General features: G+C 40.9%; 1 long non-coding RNA gene across 2 annotated transcripts; it reads left to right on the forward strand.

The window, feature by feature from the left end:
* The first annotated feature begins 750 nt into the window (after positions 1-750).
* LOC140066070 (uncharacterized) lies at positions 751-24,185 on the forward strand. Of its 2 annotated transcripts, none has more exons than XR_011848097.1 (4): positions 751-776; positions 13,248-13,348; positions 20,115-20,299; positions 23,289-24,185. It is a non-coding gene; the product is annotated as an uncharacterized lncRNA (long non-coding RNA). The 2 variants fall into 2 exon arrangements; XR_011848098.1 differs by lacking the exon at positions 751-776 and adding an exon at positions 12,146-12,194.

Here is a 24,185-nt window from a genome sequence, read left to right on the forward strand (position 1 = left end):
CCTAAAGAAAGGGATACAATAATTAAAAATACTATCTGTGTGCATTCATTTTCAGTTTACATATAGCAAGGAATAACATTTGGTCAAAGGGAACCTGTCAGGTGCATTTGGGATACTAAACCACCCACAGGTCCTTATAGACAGTGGTTTAGTATCCCAAATCACCTGCAACATGGTTGCATAAAAAAAAAAAAAATTACCTTTGTCCAGAGGTCCCGCTGGCTGCACATTGTGGCAAGTGAAGCTGGAGTATTAGACCCTGGTATCACTGTGGAAGCGCTATAGTTATGGAACCAGGAGGAGGCTCCGGCACAGGATCTGCAGATATGAGTCCAGTGTGCATCATCGGACTCATATCTAGGTAAGTATAAATGTGTTTTTTATACACATACAGACCTGGTTTAGGTCCATACAGACCTGGTTTAGGGTCCCAAATCCACCTGACAGGTTCTCTTTAAATGTCAAAAATGAGTTATGCTAAGGTAAAGGCCAAACAGCTTGTAACCATTGCTCTGATACTCCGTGCAATCTCGTCTCCTTCCTTGTCATTTAGTTGTTACATAGTAGAAAAATAATGTAATCACAGTCCATTATGTCTTTCCTGCGTCTACAGGGTGAATTTTATTACCACACTAATGATGCTGTGTCGCAATGAGCCAAATGGTTTTTAAATATCATATCAGGTGCATTTAAAAGGGTCTCCTGCTCCTTCCCCGAGCACATCATCACTTCCCCCCGCATTCAGAGCAGCGAAGAGGAGGAAGCAGATGTGAACGGTGAGTGGAGACAAAGCAATGTGTGGGAGACAAACTCATTCTACGTACTCCACACAAATATCACAGGCATCTTAGCAGGGCTGTTTCCTTAGGGCAAACATTAAACTAGCGCTGTAAAGTGCACAGAGACTGGAATGGAGAAGCGAAGGTGGGGTTCATTGTGCTCCATGATGGGGAATGCACAGTGGAAAGAAAGACCCACAGGCAGTATAAAATAAGAAACCACTGCAGTTGGAAAACAACAGCTTAAAACTCACTATTTCCTGTCTTTTTTCTCTGCATTTGCTTTATGCAGATCAGAAGAAAGGAATTATATAAATTACACTTGTTAAAGGGTATTAGTTATTGTGAATGGGTTTCTATGGTTTCCTTCATTGTGAAAATGTTGTTATTCCAATAATTCTCTCCGTAAGTAGACATGTCTTCACAGATCTCATCCTCCACGAAAGTATGTCACATTATTGTGCTGCTTTATGATTACATACGTTGGGAACCTGTCACTATGAAAATGCAGTATAATCTGAAGGCAGCATGTAATGGTAGGAGTGCAAGAGCTGTACAGGTTTATGTATATTCTGGTGGGAATGGATTCTGTGTAACTTATTTATTGATCCAAATCCATATTTTTTCTAAGCTTAGCAACAGCCATTGAGTCATGGGGGCGGTGCTAAAAGTGATTTACAGCAAAAGCATAACTATAAAGAGCACAGAGGTTGCGGTTTTGACCAGAGCCCTTAGCCAGGGGGAGGAGGGCACTTACATTATGGTTGGGCTCTAATTTCCCAAATGGGGCCTCTGCAAGTCATGCTAAAATATTCAACTACTATTTGTAACAGATTTATCAATTGCACCTTTTAATACATTGTATAAAGGTAAAATTATTGATGCTACCACAAGCAACAAATTACAGCTCAGCTTTCACTTGTCCAAAGTAGTTTAAAAATTCCAAATTAAAATTTGATAAAGACTATTGTTAAAGGGAACCTGTAAGTAAATTTAATTTCCCCTAAATTAACATATTTTTATAACTGATATTAGAAAGTGGTGCAACATCTCTAAATTGTTCTTCTTCATGCTTTTAAACATTTATAGAAGATAAAGTGGGGGCAGGAGACAAGAAAAAAGGGCGCTGGATGTGTAGGTTAACTCAGGATAGCTGGATATCAATAATTTGTATAGATGTACACTCACCTTGTTGAGTTACGCAAAATGGCACAACACATATGGCAGGTATTGTTAAAATTGGAGCGGTGTGCAGCCTCTTGGGGTTCCGGTGGGTTTCTTTGATCAAATTGGGGATATCCAATAGAAACCCATATCGGAGAAACTCGCTGCTTTTAAACATTCGCATTCTGCAGTGTACATAAAATGTATCGCAAAGTCTTCAAGAATCTGGTGTCCCCTGCACTGCTCCGGCAGACTGCACCATTTTTTGTGGCACATGTTCCGACTAAGCGCTAACACGCTCCTTTTGGGGCCCATTTTTCCTGTCTTGTTTGAAAAAAATGCTGATGTGAGACAAAAATGGCACAGGCACTTTCTAAATACACGTGCAAGCAGTTTGCATCTTCTTTTCAGTGCAAAGTCAGACAGAGAAACAGTAAAAACACTATGATAAATGTGGGTGTCACAGGTGTCCTTGCGATCCATGCCCCTCTTCATGACGGTGCTGCCCCGTCACCCGACCCGCACTTATCTCTCCACATTCCCGTCCTGCCTAGGCCGCACACGCGTCCCCGATCCCTAGGGCACGTGCGCTGGCACTCGAAGATTTAAAGAGCCAGTGCACCGCTGATTGGCCCTGGCACTTCTGGGTTTCGCATAAAGACCGGCAGCTCCTTTCTCTCCCCGCTAGATCTTTGCATTCATTAGCCCTAGAGAAAGCTTCACTTTGTTGTTACTGTGACCTTCCTGTTCCCGTTCTGTGTTGATCTCCTGTTGTGACCTTGGACCTGACCTTTGACCTCCGCATCTCCGCTGGCCCTGACTGTCTGTCTGTGCCTGACCATGACTCACAGAAATATCGGAAACACCAAAAAACGTAACTTTTATTAATTCCCTTTTAAAAAAGAAAAAACAAGGTTTTTCTCTTGGACATTTGTCCCATTTATAATAACAACATACAATAATAGTGTCCTGGTAGGTTCAATATTTGTTGGGACAATTTCAAACCCAGGACTCTATTTATTCCATAATTATGGATACACTTGTGGTATATGTCTATATGACACGAATCACCTAGGCCCACTAACCCTACGAGTTTCACCGCTGGGGTAGTGCGGCTCCTCAGGGGTCTCACTGTGGGAAAGCGGAAGTAGTCTCCTCACAGAGTTAAATCTTTACAGCAAAATAATAATAAAAGTGTATCAAGATGTCGTCCAATTTATACGTATATGTATAAGAGGTTCTTATATGCAGTATTGCACTTGCCCATATGATAAGTTATAAATAGTGGCACATAGTTTATACCATTATGTGTTGATAATTACAAAATGGTACCACATGGTTAGCAGACACCAAAACCAAAGGAAACAATCATAAAGTGCATCTGTGTCTCTATTAATCTCATATACGTTTCAGTGCAGGGTAACCATCTATTTTCGGACCCAGCATAAAGCAAGCTTGAATAATTTTATATCCTCCAATGCATAACCATCAATTGCACCCTTGCCCATATAGTACATACATTCAATTCATAATATATACATTTAATTCATGGTGTGGAATTTCATAGAGGACAGATATATACAAGGGAAAGAAGGATTTCAAATCATCCATAGGTATTGCACTAGCCACAGTATTTCAAAACCAAAGTGCTATTGTGCAGAGGATTAGATACTATATCGATGTGCTATATTGCACATGTCCCTTAGCCTCTAGCACCGTCCCCAAAGAAGTGTTACATTTTATATCTTCATAGTAACACCTAAAAAGTAACGGGTGGCAGGATACTTAGCTTGCATGTATGGATGCCGACGCTTGGGCACGATTGTTTGGACGTGACCTTCCCTCAGCTTTTACGATCTCCTTATAAATTATCTCCTCTTAGCGTGTGTGGATTGCTCCTGCGCTTGCGTGAACCCGGTCAGTAACTTCCGGGTGCAATGTTAGTTCTCTTCAGTCGCGTATCCATTATGGGCGCATGCGCCTCATTACATATTCAGGGCACGTCCCTATCAGACGCAGCTGCGTTCTTAACCATTTAGGCGCACGTATCATAAGATGTGCGCAAGTACCAGAATTCTACAGTGAACGCGCCTCTCTGAAAAGCTGGTTATTCAGGCGCACGTCCCTATTGGGCGCAACTGTTTCCTGTTTGTTAGGCGCAGATATCATAAGATGTGCGCATATCTTAAGATTCTTACAGCATATGCGCATCTATGGTAACTAATTACAGTGATATCTTGTCATAGCTATAAGAGGATTATACACAGATAAGTATTCATTAATCGTGATTAACCCCTTAAGGACGCAGGGTTTTTCGGCCGATTTCTCGCTCTCCAACTTCAAAAATCCATAACTTTTTTACGTGTACAGACCTGTGTGAGGGCTTATTTTGTGCGTAACAAATTTTACTTTCCTGTGATGTTATTTATTTTAACATGCTGTGTACTGCGAAGCTGAAAAAAAATTCCAAATGTGGAAAAATTGAAAAAAGACGTCACGTGCGTCACGTTCTTGTGAGCTCAGTTTTTACGACTTTCACTCTTCGCTCCAAATAACATGCCTACTTTATTTTTTAGTTTGGTGCGATCACGGTGATACCAAATTTATACAGGTTTTATTGTGTTTTAATACATTTTCAAAAATTAAACGAATGTGTACAAAAAAGAAAAAAAATTTTTTGCCATCTTCTGACGCTAATAACTTTTTCATACTTTGGCGCACGGAGATGTGTGAGGTGTCATTTTTTGCAAAATGAGGCGAAGTTTTCATTGCTACCATTTTGAGGTCTGTGCGACATTTTGATCATTTTTTATTTCATTTTTTATGTTATGTAAAAAGGTGTAAAAGTCGCATTTCGGACATTTGGGCGCCATTTCCCGCCTCGGAGGTCACCGCCGGCAGTAACCATTTTTATATTTTGATAGATAGGGCATTTTGGGACGCGGCGATACCTAATATGTTTGTGATTTTTACTGTTTATTATGTTTTATATCCGTTCTAGGGAAAGGGGGGTGATTTGAACTTTTAATATTTTATTAATTTTTTTTATTTTTTAAACTTTTTTTTTTTCACTATTTTTTAGACCATCTAGGGTACATTAACCCCTTAAGGACGCAGCCTGTTTGCAGGTTAAGGCTCGCAACTTTTTTTTGAAATTTGACCAGTGTCTCTTCCTGTGGTAATAACTTTTGAACACTGTTACTTATCAAAGCGATTCTGAGATTGTTTTTTCCCCACATGTTGTACTTCATTTTAGTGGTAAATTTTGGCTGATAAGTTTTGCGTTTATTTACAAAAAAAAGAAAAAAATGATGAATTTTTAGAAAAATTTGCCATTTTCGAAATTCAAAATCACCGCGTTTTCAGGCAGATAAATTTACCACCTAAATAACTTGCAGAATAACATTTCCCATTTGTCTACTTTACATTTTCATAATTTTTGAAATGTTTGGATAATTTATTTTGACGTCACGCGGCCTACAAATCGAATAGCGATTTTCCGTATTTTCGGAATTGACTATTTTGGGGATAAATACTGTTTGAAATCAAATTTTACATATTTAGCAACAAAACCCCCTATATAATCTACCCATTTTCAAATCTGCACCCCTCAAGCTATCAGAAACAGCATTTACAAAGATTGTTAACCCCTTGAGATCTTCATAGTAATTGAATCAAAATGGCGGTGAAATTTAGAATGGTCAAATTTTGTCGGTTATACGTTCATTTAGCCCTAAAATTTACACATTTCCAAAAGATAAAAAGCGAAAACTCACCATAAAATTTGTTCCACAATTTCTCCTGAGTGCAGCGACCCCCCACACGTGGACATTACTTGTGTTATGGGGGCACAGCGAGGCACAGAAGGGAAGGAGCACCCTGCAGCTGCCAGGATTTTAGTTTTCTGGTTGCCCCCTTTTGAAGGCTATAAAATTTTCGCTTTTCCGTTATTGGGGTCATGTGATGGCATTTTTTTTGCGGGACGAGATGCTTTTTCCAGTGTTACCATTTTGGGGCTGGTATCACCTATTGTTGAAAATTTTGGAACTTTTTTTGAGGTCATGAGTAGAAAAGCATCAATTCTGTACTGGATTTTTTACTTTTTTTTTTTTTTCGTGTTCACCGTATAGCCTAATAATCATGTTATCTTTATTCTATGGGTCGATACGATTACGGGGATACCAGACATGAATATTTTTTCTTATGTTTTACTAAATTTGCCAAATAAAACCCTAATGTGGGGAAAAATCTATAATTTTTGCATCGCCATCTTCCAAGTGGCATAACATTGTTACGTTTTTGGCTACAGAGCTGGTTGATGGCTTGTTTTTTGCGGGACATGTTGTTCGTTACAACAATATCATTCTGGAGTACATATGTTTTGTTGATCACTTTTTATTGCATTTTTAGTGGGATATAATAGGTAAAAATCATAATTTTTGGCGGGTTTTTGGCGTTTTCTTTTTACGGCGTTCATCATATGGGTTCAATAGTTATTCAGTTTTATTCTATGGATTGTTACGGACGCGGTGATACTATATATGTGGGGTTTGTGTTATGATTTAGACTTTTTTGAGCGTTATATGTCTCTTTATATGTTTTGGGGCTTATGGGCATTTTTAGTGATTTATAAAGTAATTTTTTATTGAAAAACATTATTTTGTACATTTTTTACATGATCCACCATGGGATATGAACAAGCAATCATCTGATTGCTTGTTCTTGATAATACTCTGCAATACTAATGTATTGCAGGGTATTATCAGTGCCAGCCTATGCAGATGCATAGGCTGACACTTTGCCTTTAAGATGACGTCACAGACGCCATCTTAAAGGTAAACCCTCCAGGCTTTTCTGGGGTCCCGATCGGACCCCAGAGGAGCCAAAACAGCGATCGGCCCCCCCGAAAACGGTGCGGGGGGGCCGATCGTGGGGTAAAGACCCCCAGAAGGCAGGTTAAATGCCGCGGTCGCGTTGACCGCGGCATTTAACGGGTTAAACACCCGCGATCGGAGCCCACTCTGACCGCGGGTGTTAGCCGGGGATGTCAGCGGTAAATTACCGCTGAAATCCCGCGGCTAACGATGCCGGTTCGGCTGCTATACAGCGCTGAACCGGCATCGGCTCTGCGCAGTAGCTGTACTGCGCTGAGCGCTAATCGCAGGACTCAGCGCAGTACAGCTACGGCGCAGAGCGCTAAGGTGTTAACCCTAGATGGTCAGATCGCTCCTACCATATACTGCAATACTACAGTATTGCAATATATGGCATTTTTGCAGGTCATACATTACAATGAGCCACTGGCTCATTGTAACGAACCTGCATAAGCCATGTAGCCTCATGTCAAAAGAAGACCCGAGGCTACCATGGTAACCGATCACCGCCCCCCGATGACGTTCGGGGGCGTGGCGATCGGAAAAAAGATGGCGGCGCCTGAGAGGGTTAATAGCACAAAACCCCCACCGCTAATGACCGCGGGCGGTGCTTGCACCGATCGCGGTCATTAGCGGTGGGGGTTTTGTGCAAAATGCAAAAACCCCCACCTCTGTATGAAGAGGACTCAGCCCGTGAGCCCTCTTCATACATCCCTTATACCTCTGCGCCGTAGAGTTACGGCGCAGAGCATTAAGGGGTTAAAGATTATTGTGCTTGACCATGAGCCTGGACTCTGTTTCTGTACCTCAACCTTAGTCGCACCTGTGGAACGACCTGGTGGTACCACGCCGCAGCAAAACCATCCTGCTTTGTGGTGGGCTCTGGTGAAGACCAGGTGCCACTTAGATTTCGGGCCCAGGTATCAGCTGGTACCATCTCTTGTGGTTGCCTGACCCCGAGTCCTGACAGTGGTCCAATGTTCTCAAAGTTATTGTTCACAACAATGACCAATTCTTGAGAAAGAATCTACAATACCTGAATTACGCCAGCCCCTTCCTCCCATGTTTTAAAAAGCCACCAAGTCTTAAAAACAAATTGGTGAAAGCAGACGAAGGCTCAGCCTGTAAATTACTATGACAGACCTTCCATGTACACCATGGAATGCATTGCGCCATACTACCAGAAGTCGTCTATGTGTGACTTCCTCAAATGTCGCTATACTCATTTATTGAGCGCCTAATACACCGCTTCCTGATGCAAGAGATAACTATGATAAATGTTGTGGCATATTTCAGCTTATTACCTTATTTAATTGTGTTTACTATACTGCATTCAACTTTATACTTTTTTCTTTGTATAAATAGATTTTTTAGATATTTATAAATTATTACTTGTCTGAAGAAGGGCCGAATTATAGGACCAAAAAGTCACATATTGTTTGCTATAAAAAAAATCAAAAGAACACCTGTTTTTGCAATTTCTATACCGTGTGACTGGAATCCGTTTACATGTGCATTAAGCAGGCAGAGAAGGAGGGGATGGTGTGGAGTAGAGGAAGAATGCATGAGGAGATACAAGCAAACACAGGCTGCAGCTGTCCCTTTCTGGGACTCACCACACACTGCTGGCAGGGAGCCAGGTAATGTAAATCAAACTGATTCAGAATGCTGACCAAGGCATTTTTAAAATCAGCATAGCCTAGGCTATTTGAACCTGTCAGCTGCTAAAAATTACATTCCTGGCGACAAGTTCATTTTAATGTAGAAAAAAACCTCCTGCTGCCATTTTCCAAACTTGTAGAAAACCAACCTTTAAATAAAGTTTGAGACCTGAAGACAATTGTACAAAAATAGCAACATATGTACAAGCATGCGTTGGCCATCGGGAAGCTACCACCGGATCTACTGAGAAAAGTAGATTCCAGACGATAGACTTCCTTTAAAGTAACGTGTATTTATACTGCTCTTGTTATCATTAAAGAGGGTGTCTGACTACCGCTGCAAATAATAAAAAAGCTAGGTAACTTCTGTTGCTGGTCTGTGTTGACTTCTTCACATGGAATTGAAATTAAAGTTTCTGTTCAATCAATGTTCAGTCACTTATGCGGCTTATCACTTTACACAAGATTTTAAATTATTATTCTTTTATTTCACTATTTCAGACCTAGATTAGATTTTTATTTGAGTGTGATAGCTCTTACAGTAATAAATCAGTAAGCTCTACATAGTTGTGGATATAAATGTTATCATTAAACTGCTAAGAAAGGTATCAATGACTTAATAAATGATACTACACCACACCAATTACAATGCTTCCCCACCCACCCCCTGTCATTCTTATGGCAGTGCTTCCCACATCTCCATTAGTCTGTTTTATGGTCTTTCTTGACATACATGAAATTACTGGTCTGCCATACTGGAGAGGTTTTTGTTTGTTTTAACAATCGTGTCAGCATCATCCTCTGCCCAGAGAATGCATTTATTTTGATGTTCTACGCTGACTTTATCAGTATGAACTATGGCTTATGTTTGGCTGCTATGTTTATTCAATTGCACCGCACCCAGTACTCTCCAGCTCTGCACCGCAACCAGTACTCCCCAGTTCAGCAACGGTTAACCTGCTGTGATGTACAGTGTATTAGGACTGTGACATCATATAAAACTCTTGGGAACCTTTCCTTACTGGTAGGTATAGTCCTCAGTTACTGGCCATATTTAGGATAGTAAGTAGTGTCACGGCTGCACACACGATCCTTGGCAGGGATCGTGGGTACACCTGTACCCTTCCCTGCGGCGCGGCAACCCCCTGGCCTGACTCACCTCTCTAACGCTCCTGCTTCCCGATTAGGCTGTGCGCCTGCTGCCCAACTAGGCCACGTGTGTCCCCGCTAACTAGGGTGCGCATGCGCCGCCTCTCCTGGCCTTAAAGGGCCAGCGTCTTCCTAATTGGTGTTGGCTAATCCGGCTCCCCCTTATAATCCGGCACCTCCCTTCCTGCCTCGCCGGATCTTCTCCTAGGATCTTCCAGCGTTTCCAGACCTAGCATTCCTAAAGCTGCTCCTAAAGAAGAGAAAGCCCATTAGCGTTCCCAGGCGCTTTCTGATTCAAACGTTTCCAGATGCTTCCGTGTTTTCTGTGTATCTTCAGCATTTCCAGATGCCTCTGTGTTTTTCTGTGTGTCTCCAGCGTTTCCAGACGTTCCTGTCCTCCAGCGTTTCCAGACACCTCTATGTTTCCTGTGTGTCTCCAGTGCTCCCAGATGCTCCTGGTGGCTCCTGTATTCCAGCATTCCCAGACCAAGCCACCAGCTCTCCTCCGTGGACCTGTCCATTCCTGTCTGCCTGGGTCATGTGCCAGGTGCCTGCTTGCCTGCCGTGAGTTCCAGCTCATCCTATCAAGCTGTACTCCTGCTGTCTATCCAGGCTTGGACTGTGTCCTAAACCCTCCTAATTCCGTGGCGGTCACCGTGGGCCTAGTCACACCCGTGGAACGACCTGGTGGCACCCCGCCGCAGAAAGACCATCCCGCTTTGCGGCGAAGACCAGATGCCACTTAGACTCCGGTCCCGGGTGTTGGTTAGTACCATCATCATCTCCTGAGGTGGTCTAGACTCCTCCTTCCGGACTCTTCCCACACAGACTCTAGTTCTGTTGTCTGTACACCGTTACAAGTAGGCAGAGCCAGTGTTGCGGAAGCCATACACAAACATAACCTAAAAAATATTACTCTCCTTTGTAAAGTTCAATATGGCCTTGTTTTGTGTCTGATCTAGCAAACTAGGACCAATGTTAAGCTTAAGCTGCAGCAGAACCTCTTCCCCAGGTGATTGCAAGGTAAGAATTTTGCTCCTGGTTCATTTCTCAGGAGACCAAGAGAAATTTGAAATATTCAAGGAGCCCTGTTTGCTATACCTTTAGGTGAAATGGTAAGTGTAGTTATCCTCAATACTGGACCTTGAAACTTCCCTCAGGTCCAGAGGAATGGCCGTCTCTGGATCAATTTTTCAGCAATTTAGGTGCCGCTAACTCTCAACCCGACCATAAAGCACTTTCAGAATGCAAACTGTTATCGCTCACTAAATGTAAACAATCTATAGAAGTTCCTTAAAGCGTAATTGTAAAATTACTTGACAAAAAGTAGTCTTAGCACAGATGGGGAGAGCCTTTGACAACAATTCCAACAATAGCTATATAATGCTTGAAGTGTGCAATAGCTATATAATGCTTGATGTTATTTTGAGTCTTTTTAAAAAAATATATTATACTTTTTTGACTGGAGTAAAGGGAAATTAAACAAATGGGGTTCAATGTGTTTTTCCCATTTTTAAAAATTTTTTAAAATTATTTAACAGTTGATGTATATTACTAGAAAGGTTTCTGATTTGACCAATTGGAATCCAGAATCAAAACAAGGATTTGCACAGCTAAAAATGTTTGTTACCATGCTAGCCTTGGTTCCACCTGATTTGAATCATCTATTTGTAGTGGAGGTTGAGGAGAAGAGTGGGAATCTCTCACTTATCTTAAACCTGTGTCTTCTTCTCAGGGAAGTTCTCTTCAGATGAATGCAATTATGATGTGGACAACCCAAGACCTTTTAGCCATCAAATGGGCATTCAAGGAATGGAGAAATTTCCTTGATGGAGCTTAACACTGAGTAACTGTAATGACTGACCATAAAAACCTGCTATATTTGGATGGTGCTAAGCGGCTTTCTCCAGACAGGCTGACTGGGAACTTTTATTTGCACATTTTAATTTTGTTATCACTTACCGCTCTGACACGAAAAATATTAAAGGGGTTGTCCGAGACTAATAAAAAAAAACAAAAGGTGGCCAGGAGGGGGCTGCTTAGAAAAATAAAGTTGTACTTACCTTCTGGCGCCTTGCGGGACTCAGCTTCTGGCTGGCCGTGGCCGGCCACACCTACACGTCCCTATTCACAGCACTGTGTATGCCTGCCGGATAGTTGTCGGGTCCAGCTGGAAGCCGAATCCAGCACTGCTCCGGCGGCCATGTTTGTTTACATGGCGCGTACGCGGAGTGACAGCAGCCCCCACCCTGCCACCTTTTGTTTTTTTCATAACTCTCGGACAACCCCTTTAAGTCAGATGCCCTTTTGTGCACTTCTGGTAATGGAAGAACCCTAGGGGTTCTCCCAGATAAAATCTTATCCCCTGGAATTGTAATCTCCTGACCCTTTTGGCTTGTCAACTGTTTTCTCTTTTCTCCGTCCATTTGGTACATTGCTTGCTGTCTCCGTTGTGACCTGGCACTGACTACCATTCTTTTCTCTGTGTGTTGTTTTGTCCATGTTTTCACTTTGGTACAGGGAGAGAATGTCGCCAAGTCACTGGCCATCGTTAAGGATGGTTTCTAGTAAGTAGGTAGGGTGAGTGAAGCGGTTGCAGATTTAGACCCTGTATTATATTTGATTTTTTAAAATTTTTTAACCTTTACTCTGATTGGCTGTCATGTCCTTTTACTGGCAGGACAATTAATTTAAAATCATTCGGGGTATTTATTATGGCGGAAAACTGGCGTATAGGGCATGAAGAAGTCACAATTCCTGGCACACAGCAGAAATTGGACAGTTTCCACCTCCGTTTTTCCACTCCACACCAATTCATAATTATAGTCTCCAGCCCCTTTAATTCTGCCTTCATAATTGCTGTGCTTACTCTAACAGGAACAATAACACTGAATGTATATGAAAGTATCAGCGGGTTTTTCCGCAGTGTCACTGCCTGGGTAGCCTTGACCCTGTGTAAAATGTGTATATTACATCTGGGTCCCTGGGTTGATTGCCTATTACTTTTACCTATTATCAAACCAGAAGCCTGTTCTCTATTTTGCCTGACAGATACTGAGTAGAGATACTGAGCTGATTTGTGTTCTTTTTAGGGAATGAATTATTTCCTATTAGACGGAGAACCTCCTTATCAGCACATTTCCCAGCTGCAAACATGAATGTTTAGAGGGCTTCTTCCTACTGACAGTATAAACTAAAACTCCGGTGCCGGTGCTGTCACTTTTCCCGCCTGTTTTTCTCTGTTCGGTTTGCATTTTTTAATGTTATTTCTTAAATGTCAACATTTACTGAGCACTGAAGTTTCCATCTGACGTTTCTGCTCATTCTCCTCTGCAGTATGCAGGTGATCATCAAATATTCATAAATAATTCTCCTGTTCTCAGGATAATACACTAATTATGTCTATTTAAGGTTTATTGCAAATTGTGGATACCGTGCAGCTCTACTTTGCTGTTTCTCTGGAAGGTAACAGCCTCAGGCATAAAACAGCTAACAAAAATACTAAATGTCACAGTGTTAAGAGGAAGAAAATAGCGATTTAGGAAACATGTCACAGACAAATTCATTTCATTGAAATATGGTTTGTTTATGTTTTTCTTTTCTAATTTTCTCAACTTTAGATTAAGAGCCGTATAGCTATTTGTGGAGATAGGAAAAGACGACTATGAAGAACACATCTGATTCTAGGACGGAAGAGGGAAGATACTGTAGTAATACCAAGGTACTGGGTTGTAAGCTTAAAGGGGTATTCCCACAAAGACTTGATTCTTAAATATACACAGCATAAAATAACACATTCTCTAATTCACAGTTTAACGAAAATGCTGCATTTTACAGATCTAATTCCAACCTGTCTCTATCCCTCCTCGTGTATACATTTTTGGCTGCTCCTTGATCCGACTGTAAATTTTCTGACTTAGGGTCGGGCAGGACAGATATTTCTCATGCAAGCCCTACCGGCTCCAGCTTCACAGGCTAATACACTCCCCCACAGCAATTCATACCCGACTCCTTCTGCCTCCAGAGCTTCCCTGCAGTGACATCAGTCTTTTTTCTCAAAATCCTGTAAATCTTCTACTCTGTGCACCGGCGACAAGCACTCTGTAACCTTAGGTTGAAAGATACATGATGGGCCTGGTCTCGCCTCTGATGATTTGTCTTCATCTCTGCTTAGCTTGTTACTGATTACTCATTTACTGAATGATCAAATCACCTTTTCAATCTCATTCATTATTCCTTCAGTTTTTCTAGTTTGCTCAAGACTGCTAATATGCACTCACAATAAATGTAGAACTATTTTATCCTGAATTTTAACATTTGGACATCTGTAGGGCCTGGACCTACACTGCTGGCCTTATGCATCCATGATTTATCTTCCCTGTGGCAGAATTGCAGCTCTGAAATGTTTGTTCTTCATTCTCTATTGTGTTATACAACTTGTCCTTTTAAACTAAATATTTTAAAAGAAAAAAAATAAAAGATTGCTTGATCTATACAACTTCATAATACAACCCAGCTGGCTTATGCAAAAAGTTTTAAGGGACATGCTTAGGACAAAAAAAAGCTTGAAGCAAACTTTTCTCTTGTTACTCGCTACTCCCCCTCCCTACTCCATAGAGTTTCTATGTGAACTGACAACACAGTGATCTCTTATTGCTTGCATGACAAAATTCACAAAAAAAGTGTCTAATAAACTGCCTGGCAATGATACTGAGCATTTATAATATACAGGACAGTGTCAATTTATGTCATCACTAGTGTTAGAAGTTTGGGTCGGGTTCTGCCTAAACCCCCCTTCCCTAGTTGGTAATTCTTTTCATGGTGTTTAGGCTTTAAATGCCACAGCAAAGCTACCGGCGACATCTAAATCACCACCAACACGCCAGTGCACAGGGCACTGCCATTTTGGGGTGGTATCACACTCCCTGATGACATATTGGGAAGTGATGAATACCAACATAAGATATCCCAATCCCCTATGTACTATCCTACTACTGACAATAAACAAGCAATACCAATGGGAGTATATAGGATGCCTCAGTAACTGAACATAAATACTTCAAAATTCCAATATAACTTTATTAAATCGGCAATCAAAAAAACACACAGTTAAAAACACACACATAAAAACCACAAAAGATGTGCCGGTGGTCATGAATGATACAGTACATGTAAATACATCCAAAATTACAAACACCAATTTATGCACAATGAGGCTATAACCAATAATATTACCCACCAGGGTGTAATGAGCAGCCAACAATTGTGAAATAGTAGGTCTGACCACCGCCACAGCACCCCGACGCGCGTTTCGCCGTCGCTTCCTCTAGGGGGTGTGCTGTGGTGTGGTAGGTGCCCAGTATAAATATCTTGAGCTTGAGCATAAGAAAATACCTTGGGACCAATGGGGATGCAGGACAGGATTGGCAGCAGGTGGGTAGTTTAGCGCTTCATCGCGGTCTCCATACACGCTATCCGGAGGCAGGGCCAGGTTCCGGGAGACGAATGACGCGCAGGAACTGCGCCTCATCGTGACCGGAAGTCCGGCGCCGCCATCCGGATGCGCGCATGCGCCAAAATGATGCGCATCCCGCCGCCATCTTGGAGCCTGGCAAGGGTAAGGGCAGTGGTTACAGAGCATGAATAAAGCTAGTATGGCTACATATATCAACTCGTTACAATATAATTCACATCCAGAATATATTCAGGGCTATATTAAAGTGCAATGGTGCAGTTCATATTGCAATATATTGATTGAAAGTGCCTAAACCTATAGTGTAAACAATAGACTGGGATTGTGCAAGTAATGTCACTAGCATTAGTGTAATAAAGTGCATTGTAGAGTAAACATGAAATCTTAACTAGGGCTCATGCAAACCACTTAACTCATACTGAGTAAAAATATGAAGTGTGAACAGGTATGAAATTAGTGTAATAAAGTGCATTGTATAGTAAGCATATAGTATTACATAAGGCTATTGTAAACCTCTTAACACATACTGAGTAAAAATATATAAAGTTTGAGAAGATGGTGTAATGTACATGTCTGGTGTTTATATATGAGAATGCATGACATACGAAGGTGTCAAACCAACAAGGATGCCAAAAGTGAAAGGTGAACACACAGCGTGGGTCTGGGAAGCCGAAAGTGAAAAGTGAACAAACAGCGTGGGTCAGAGAGGCAAGTGTCACCAAAGTGACACCAAGGGGGAAGTGACACCAAAATGTCGGCAATTTCATTTTGATTTCACAATATCTCAATGCCACATTTTAACATTACAATGCCCTTTATGACATTTGAATGCCCATTTGTAAACTCACAATGCCCCTTTTACATCAGAATGCTAGTTTTGATATATCCTTTATAGCATTATATCATCATTACATTAAAATATTCAACGTTGACCTGGTGCCTTACTGTAATACTCCTCTATGTCATAACAATACCCCTCTGTGAAATCAAAATGCTGTTTCTGATATCAATTCCCATAATAATATCCTAATGGCCATTTTAATGTCCCATTGTGATTTCCTAAAAACTCAAACTTATAACTTTAGGTGCAATTTTTTTTTCACGAAAATCATCAAAACCTATTTTAGGAGGGCCAATTTATTTAGAAGTGACTTTATAAAGCCTATATGACAGAAAACTCCACGAATGACACCATTTTAGAAACTGCACCCCTCAAAATATTCAAAAGAACCTTTGGGAAGTTTGTTAACCCTATAAATGTTTCATGAGGGTGAAAAATAAATGGAAGTGAAATTACAGAAATGTAATTTTATCTAACAATATATTCATTGAACACTAAATTTTGGTACCAAAACAGAAGAGAACCCCAACAAGTGACATCATTTTGGAAAGTACAACCCGTGGAGAATTTAGAAAGGTATAATTTGTGTATTTTCCACAACAGGTGTTTGATTCTAATAATTCAATTAGGCCCCAAAAAGGAAATAGGTAAACATTTTCTCAAAAAAGTCACTTTTACACAACATTTTTGTAAGCCACAAGGGATAAAAGATGAAACAGCCCCCCAAAATGTGTAAAACAATTTCTCTATTAGAACTATTAGAATTGACCCTAATTTTTGTAGCCGCAAGGGATAAAAAATGTAATAACCCCCAAACATGTGTAAAACTATTTCTCCCGAGTGTAGAATGTGTAGTAGGAAAGAAAAAACAGAGGAAAACTCAAAAAGTGACCCTAATTGTTTAAATGCGCAACCCTCAGAGAATTTAGAATGGTGGTGTGTGGTGTAGTGTAATACAAGGGGTGAAATGAGAATTTTGCACATACGGGTGGTTTCCAAATATTATGGGCAATGGATGCCCAAGATGGAAATTGCAATAATTTCTGGAAAGTTTGGTGCCCATTATGTGACGCCCAGTTGGTGCCACTGTGAAATGTCAGCTCTGTTGATTAGGAATCATGCTTCCTGACGTAAGAAAGACCCTACATATGATCCAAAATGCTAGCCAGAAAATACAATATGGCTCCGTAATGATAAAGCACTTGGAATATAAATAAATAATAATAAATACAGGCAGTCCCCTACTTAAGAACACCCGACTTACAGACGGCCCCTATTACAAACGGAGCTATGTTGGTAATTTACTGTACTTTAGCCCCAGGCTTCAATTATCATCTGTAACAGTTATCAAAGATGTCTGCAATTATTGTTAATCCTGTTTTTTTTTGACAATCCAACATTTCCAAAATCCAATTGTCACAGAGACCAAAAAAATTCTGGCTGAGGTTACAATTCCAAAGTATACAGTTCCAACTTACATACAAACTCAACTTAAGAACACACCTGCAGACCCTAACTTGTACGTAACCCGGGGCCTGCCTGTAAATAAATAAATAACTTGGAGAATTATAAAGGATCTGCTTAAAAAAAACCCCAAGTGCCCCTAGTTTTCAAACTACATCCCGCAGAAAAATAATCGAGGAGTATGGTGATCAATTTGACCTAACAGTTGTAACAATTATACCTTTTACCGAAATGCATTCACAGCAAAGGTTGGACGTGAATTGTGAATGTGTTGTGTATAAGATGGTGGAATATACCAAGGGACCTACTAAAATTCTGTCTCTCTGGAGTTCTCACAGGTCTCTTAGTAGTATATAGTGCCCTTCCTAACCCCACCTTTTGGAACAGACTATTTTCTGAGTCTTTCCTTAAGAAGCAGCAGAATTCCCCCTGGAAAATGCTGTCCTGACAAAATAAGGGGGACATCTAATGCAGAGGTACTGGGGCCCTGTCCTTCTTGTCCACATATTAGTTCCCTAATAGCTGCCTCTTGAAAATGGAGGAATGATACGGCATAACCTGCACATTGGAACCGAACATAATAATTGTACAGCATCATCTGTACAATGTACGTGGCCAGTGCTTTTGTACCATATCTTCATTTTCCATAGGGAGCTGTATGGCTTCAGCACCGGATTTGACAGATCAAACCCACCCATGTATTTATTGTAAGCCAGTATGCCGTCTGGCAGGAGGAAATGGTAGTGGTACCTCGTACAGGGGTGAGGGTGCTGGAGTCCCCATGAATTGTGGTCAGAACAAGGACATTGCTTTTGTCCTTATACTTGACCAACATCATGATGTGATTGCTAAGTGCCTTGATGTTCCCCCTTTCTAAGTGGCTCCCTAACAAGGGTTCCAGGGGACCTCTATGGTTTTTGCATACAGTGCCACACGCTACAGAACTTCTGGAACTGAAATGTGGAACAGGGGAACACTGGGACAAAAGTTACCCACATATAGATGGTAACCCTTATCCAGCAGTGGTTGCACAGATAAGTCAGTCGGAGCTCCCTGGGAGATGGCATGAAGCCACTAGACATGGCCCCTTCCACTGGTGATTGGTGCTGTCCTAAACAGCAACAATTGTCTCCGTGTGATGGTCTCATTCACCCCAGTGATGCCCATTGTGATGAATATGGAAGTGTTTCTTTAAGCCAAGCTCAACAGCTGTATACCAATATACTGGAGGTTTGGTGCCCCCTTACCTGGTGACAAGTTCACTTTAATATGTTCACATAGTAGATCATTTTTACAGGAGTCCCATCTACATCTATGGATAATTTGCATAGTCATTTGCATTCTTCTGGTCATATTTGAACAGTCCTTGTATTACAGAGTTATTTTTTCATCAATTGTTACTCGAGCGATCAGCAGAGAATCCAGAGAGAAGGTTTATAATAGATATATGAGTTTCTGAGCTTGGGAGGGGGATGGTGGTTTGCTTATAAGAGTATAAAAGATCCATTAAAGTTCAATGTTGTGGGAGATACTGGCTGACTAGAGACATACATTATTGTGAAATCAGGAATGTACACTGACATATGCCGAGAGTCTGAAAAACTCTTGTAGTGGTTTTGATGCAGATCTTTTCCAGGGTAGACCATTCACTTGGAGCCACGGGGCACATTGCAAATGCTAATCCAGCTTCCCAGCCCAGCTGTTTTCAGCAAGATTTGTTCAGCTTCTTGTCTTCCTATCCCCCTTTTTCTCATTCTTAACCACCCAGCTCCCATTAAGAGCACTCATTATCCAATATATCGTTATAACATATTGCAGTCATCTCCAGAATTAAGGAGGTTAATGTAAGTAAGATGCTAGCCTCATTCAGCTTCACAGGTAACACTGTACGGAACAATGAATATTCATTCCTATGTGTTTTCTTTAAAGCCCCAGTATCTGTGTAATTTAAGGGAATGTTATACTGAAACATTACATACTCAACAAATGGCGAGCGTTATGTAGAGGTATTTAGCATATATATTGTTTTATGAATAACAGAATCCCTTTCCTAATGTATGTTTAAAAAGGCTTTTTTCATGAGCTACTGCTCAGGAAAAAAAAGAAGAAAAGCTTTTTTTTTTACTTTACCTGGTAATGAAACCAGTAGTTGTCACAAGAAAAATCATTAACACCACTTCAGTCTTAAATGGGAAGCAGAACTGTGTTTAAATAGGATTTTAAGCTTACTGATATTGATGGCTTATGTATAGGATCAATACCAGATCAGTGCAGGTCAGAGACTCACGACTAGTACTGGTCAGATGATTCTGGCCACTTCAAGAATTGGGATTCAGTTTACTGTATGTCAGTTATTTTTATTGTTTGGAAACATTTTTCTTAAAACCAATAAAAATTGTTTAAAAAAAAAAAATTGGGATTCAGGCTACATGCATACATCAGCAAATGACAGCTAGTCCACGGTCACTATAGAGATTCATTGTGCATGTCTGAGCTAGGCGGCCGCACTGCATCATATAGGGCAGGTCCTATTCCTACCTGGATTTGCACCGCGACAATCAGCTCCATATGGAGAGAGAAGGATGAGCAATGCTCATGCCCTCCTTCTCCACCCAGCTTGCGGCTCACAACACACATAAGAAATAGTAAAAAAAAAGTAAGCACAGTATAGATGAAAAAACTTTTGTTATACTGATTATCTTCTTACAGAAATACTTCCTACCAGAATCCTTTCGTCTCCACTCACTGAAAAAATATATGAAGACAGATAATCAGTTGATTGAAAGATAAAGTTACAGACACTTCCCATGGAGGTCTTTGGAGAGGGTCGGCTGAGAAGGCACTGTCACTCCCCGAGGCACAGTCACACAGCACAGAGGCTGCTGCTATTTCAGGTAAGTCTATTTCAACATGTTGCGGATTGTCTTGTGTAAAATGTATGTTTTTGATGCAGATTTATGTCATTTGTTTGGCAGATTTGACGTGGATTTGTTGTAGATTTAATAAAGATTTTCACATGCCCATAGACTTTAAAGCGTAACTGTAAAGTTACTTGACAAAAAGTAGTTTTATCGTAGCTGGAGAGAGCCTTTAATAACAATTCCAATGATACCTATATCATGCTGCTGGCTTCTTGCTATATTGACATACATCCTGGTATATCTATCAGCCCTATCTGTAAAATCCTGTCGTCTGTCCTGGAGTGGGTGGGACTTCCTGATTGTCACATTAACTAAGAGAACTGAGGGCATTCACATGAACTTGAAGAAACAGCCCAGCCAATCAGGACGCAGAATCATTGTTACTGCTTGGCAAAGCCATTTCTTTGCATGCATTGTTTACCTGTTTTCTCTAACTTGATCTTATTTTATTTCAAGAAAATGGGGATGTGGATCTGTTGCATATTTGATGCTTATTTTCACATGCCCATAGCCTTCAACACTCAAAAATCTGCCAGGAACATGATCATTTTTTTAAATTTTTCACATTGAGCAGCTATTTCTGTGTGGGAAAAAACGTATCGTCTACATGACGCTCACCCCCTCCCCTCTCCATAGGAATATATGGCGCACAGCCATATGTCCTATCTTTTTACGGGGTACGGAGCGGTACGGTGCAGTACGTGTGCTGCACCGTACCACTCCCGTTTGGCGGATGTATATCCCGTTGGGGGACGTATATTGGCCATATATACCTCCCCTATACGCCCTTGTGAATGTAGCCTTATGCTGCAGATTTTCTGTCAAAAAAACTGTGTGTGATCTGGAGCTTGAGCAGATTGCTATTTTATTTTCCACAATGAGCGACAAATTCCATGCTGAAAAAAATGCAATGTCTATATTACTTATTCCAAATCACATTCACTTTAATGCTACTGTATTATGCTGCTTAGAGATGGAGCCTGTGGCCATTTTTTACTGGCCTGTATAAGAGTTTTATCTCCTGTATAGCCATAAAGCAGCAACATAGAACATGGGGAAGGCAGATTAAGGGTTCAGGAAACAGGCGAGACCAGGGTAATAGAATCTCCATTACATTTTCTATAAAGTATAAAATATGAGACCCAGAGCTCGGTGCAATTTATGAGCAGCACTACTCTTTCAGGTTGAAGTTGGAAACAATGATGTTGTTATGGTTCTCAATGTGTCCAGTTTGACAAATATTTTAAATCCTTGATATTTCCTATTTAACATTGGCAGTACATAAAATATATTCCCTTCTCAAAATGTAAGCAGTAAAAAGTTAACATTTGCTTAGTTATTCTACTTATCTCACTGACGCTTAAGCCCTTAATGGTGTGGCCTGAAAAAGGTTTTAAAGGGGTATTCCGGGAAAATGAACATCTGATACAATATCTGCTCCCTCTAATGGTGGCCTCTCATCTCCATGTCATATAGTGGTACATTTTTGTTCTCTCCCTAATATTGTGGTCTCCCTAATCTTCCCCTCATATTGTGGCCCCATCAGCTCTTCCTTATATTGTGGCCTTCTTCTCTCCCACTCGTATTGTTGCCCCTCACTTTACCTCAAATTGTGACCTCTTTGATCTCTCCCATCACATTATAGTCTCTCTGCTTCATATTGTGGCCCCAAATGCCCCCCTCATGTTGTGACCCCTATCAGTTTTGCTTAATATTGTGAACCCACTTTTCCCCCATTCATAATGTGGCCGCTCTTTTCCCCTTCTCTGGCACTCTTGTGACCTCTCTGATCTACCCCTCATATTGTGGCCCCTAATCTCTCCTCATATTGTGAACCCACTTTTCCCCCATTCATAATGTGGCCGCTCTTTTCCCCCTCTCTGGCCCTCTTGTGACCTCTCTGATCTACCCCTCATATTGTGGCCCCTAATCTCTCCTCATATTTTGATCCTTTCATCTCTGCTTCATATTGTGGCTCCCCTTATCTCCCCCTCAAATTATAGCTTCCCTCACCTCACCCTTATATTGTGGGCCTCTCTCATCTCCCCCTATTATTTTGGCTCCTCTCATCGGCCTTCTATTACTTTGGCCCCATCTTCTCCCCCTGTCATTTGTGGCACCTCTCATCTTCGCCTAATATTGTAACCTCTCTCATCACCACTTCATATTGTGGCCCCCTCTCCTCATCTCTTCATATTGTGACCCCTCTCAACTCTCCCCTTATTTGTGGCCTCTCATCTCTTCACCCTCATATTGTGCCCCCTCTTAGAGTGCCGCATCTCCTCTTTGCAGTGTAAAAATAACACCAAATGCTCACCTTCCACATTCTTCAGCAGCTAACCTCTCCTCTTCTTTCTCTGTTGCTATGTGCAGGTCGCAGGTGATGACATAATCATATAGCATCTGCACATAGCAGCAGAGAAGCACAGCCCTCTACAACATCAGAGTTTGATGCAGTTAGCGGGGGGGCAAGGTCAGCAGGTGTCATTGCCTACTGATATACTGGTGGACCAGTCCGACCCTGAGTACAAGGTCTAAAGTCCATTATGTCCTGGAGTTCTTTTTGCTACTGCTGACCCTTTACTAGCCCCCTCTTAAATTGGCAAATCCCTCAGTAAATACTGCCAAGTCTCTTCTACTCGCTGGGTTGTGGACCTTCTGGTCCTATATTTCCTCTTTCACATAATCTTTAGGACTCTTTTTGAATGGCTGCCCCTTCTACATCTTTTTATGATACAGGATATCAAGTAATGTTTGTCACCTCACCGTTTTTGAGTTTTTAGAGGCAATATTGATTTGCATTTCTTTTGTTGGCTGACGATAGTATGGAGTCCCCAATTGTGGTCTGTATCTCCTTCCTGTACTGCAGACTCTGACATAACTGCTATTGACCCAAACCAATGTACATACTGACTTGGTCTATGTTGGAGCATCCCTTTAATAATCTCTAACCTTTCCACAGGGTAGAACTCAGAAGTCAAGTAACATTACAAAATAACGACAATTAAATGAGATACCATCTTGTCAACCATGAAGTTACTTCTCAGTGCTCCACGTTACTCCTATTGTCCATATTCATTGACAATTTAGATGTATTCGAGAAAATCTGAAGATTTAGAAGAAAGGTTGTATTTCTTTAAGGTGATGGATTTAAAAAAAGCTTTGTTATCACAATAAGGTATTGGCTAAGGATTATGGGATACCATCCTTAATAATAACTCTCCTTATAATTTTTTAGGCAATGCCACTCTTGTCTATCAGACAAAGTACAATAGGAATTACTCAATTTAACACCATTTCAGGTCTAATTGAATTCCATTTGCTAAATCCTGAATAAATACATTACATTGGCGGCTTCGGTCAAACAGAGAGAAATAGCCATCTTTTAATGACTCCCCTGTGGATTTAATGCCTATTCTATCTGTTAGAATAATGATTCCCTACATCACTGGAATATATTTAAGGGATAATAGTTATTTAAACATGCCAAGTCTTTATGGAGCAGATAAGCATTTTTTAATTTGCATTTATGAAATAAGAAAGAAAACCCATGTTACAAGTTGGCAATTTGTCTGCTCCTAAGGACGATGTTAAAGACAGCTAGCGCTGGGTCCTAGGAGTTTGCAGCCATTACTGGTTGCCTATTGTGCCTTTCCCTTTGTGTTTCTTCATAGTGACTGCACCTTAAGCAATTAATGGGTTGAAGTTGTGATAACTGAGCAACATTATGTTCTCATCATAGTAAAAGGAGACAATAAATGGTGTCCATCTTCACATTGTTTTTTTCCTTATGATGGGAGGTGTTATTTCATGATAACTTAAAGAGTACCTGTCAGGGCAATTTGGGACACTAAACCAC

This window comes from Engystomops pustulosus, chromosome 6, assembly GCF_040894005.1.
Source record: "Engystomops pustulosus chromosome 6, aEngPut4.maternal, whole genome shotgun sequence".
Taxonomy (NCBI): Eukaryota; Metazoa; Chordata; class Amphibia; order Anura; family Leptodactylidae; genus Engystomops; species Engystomops pustulosus.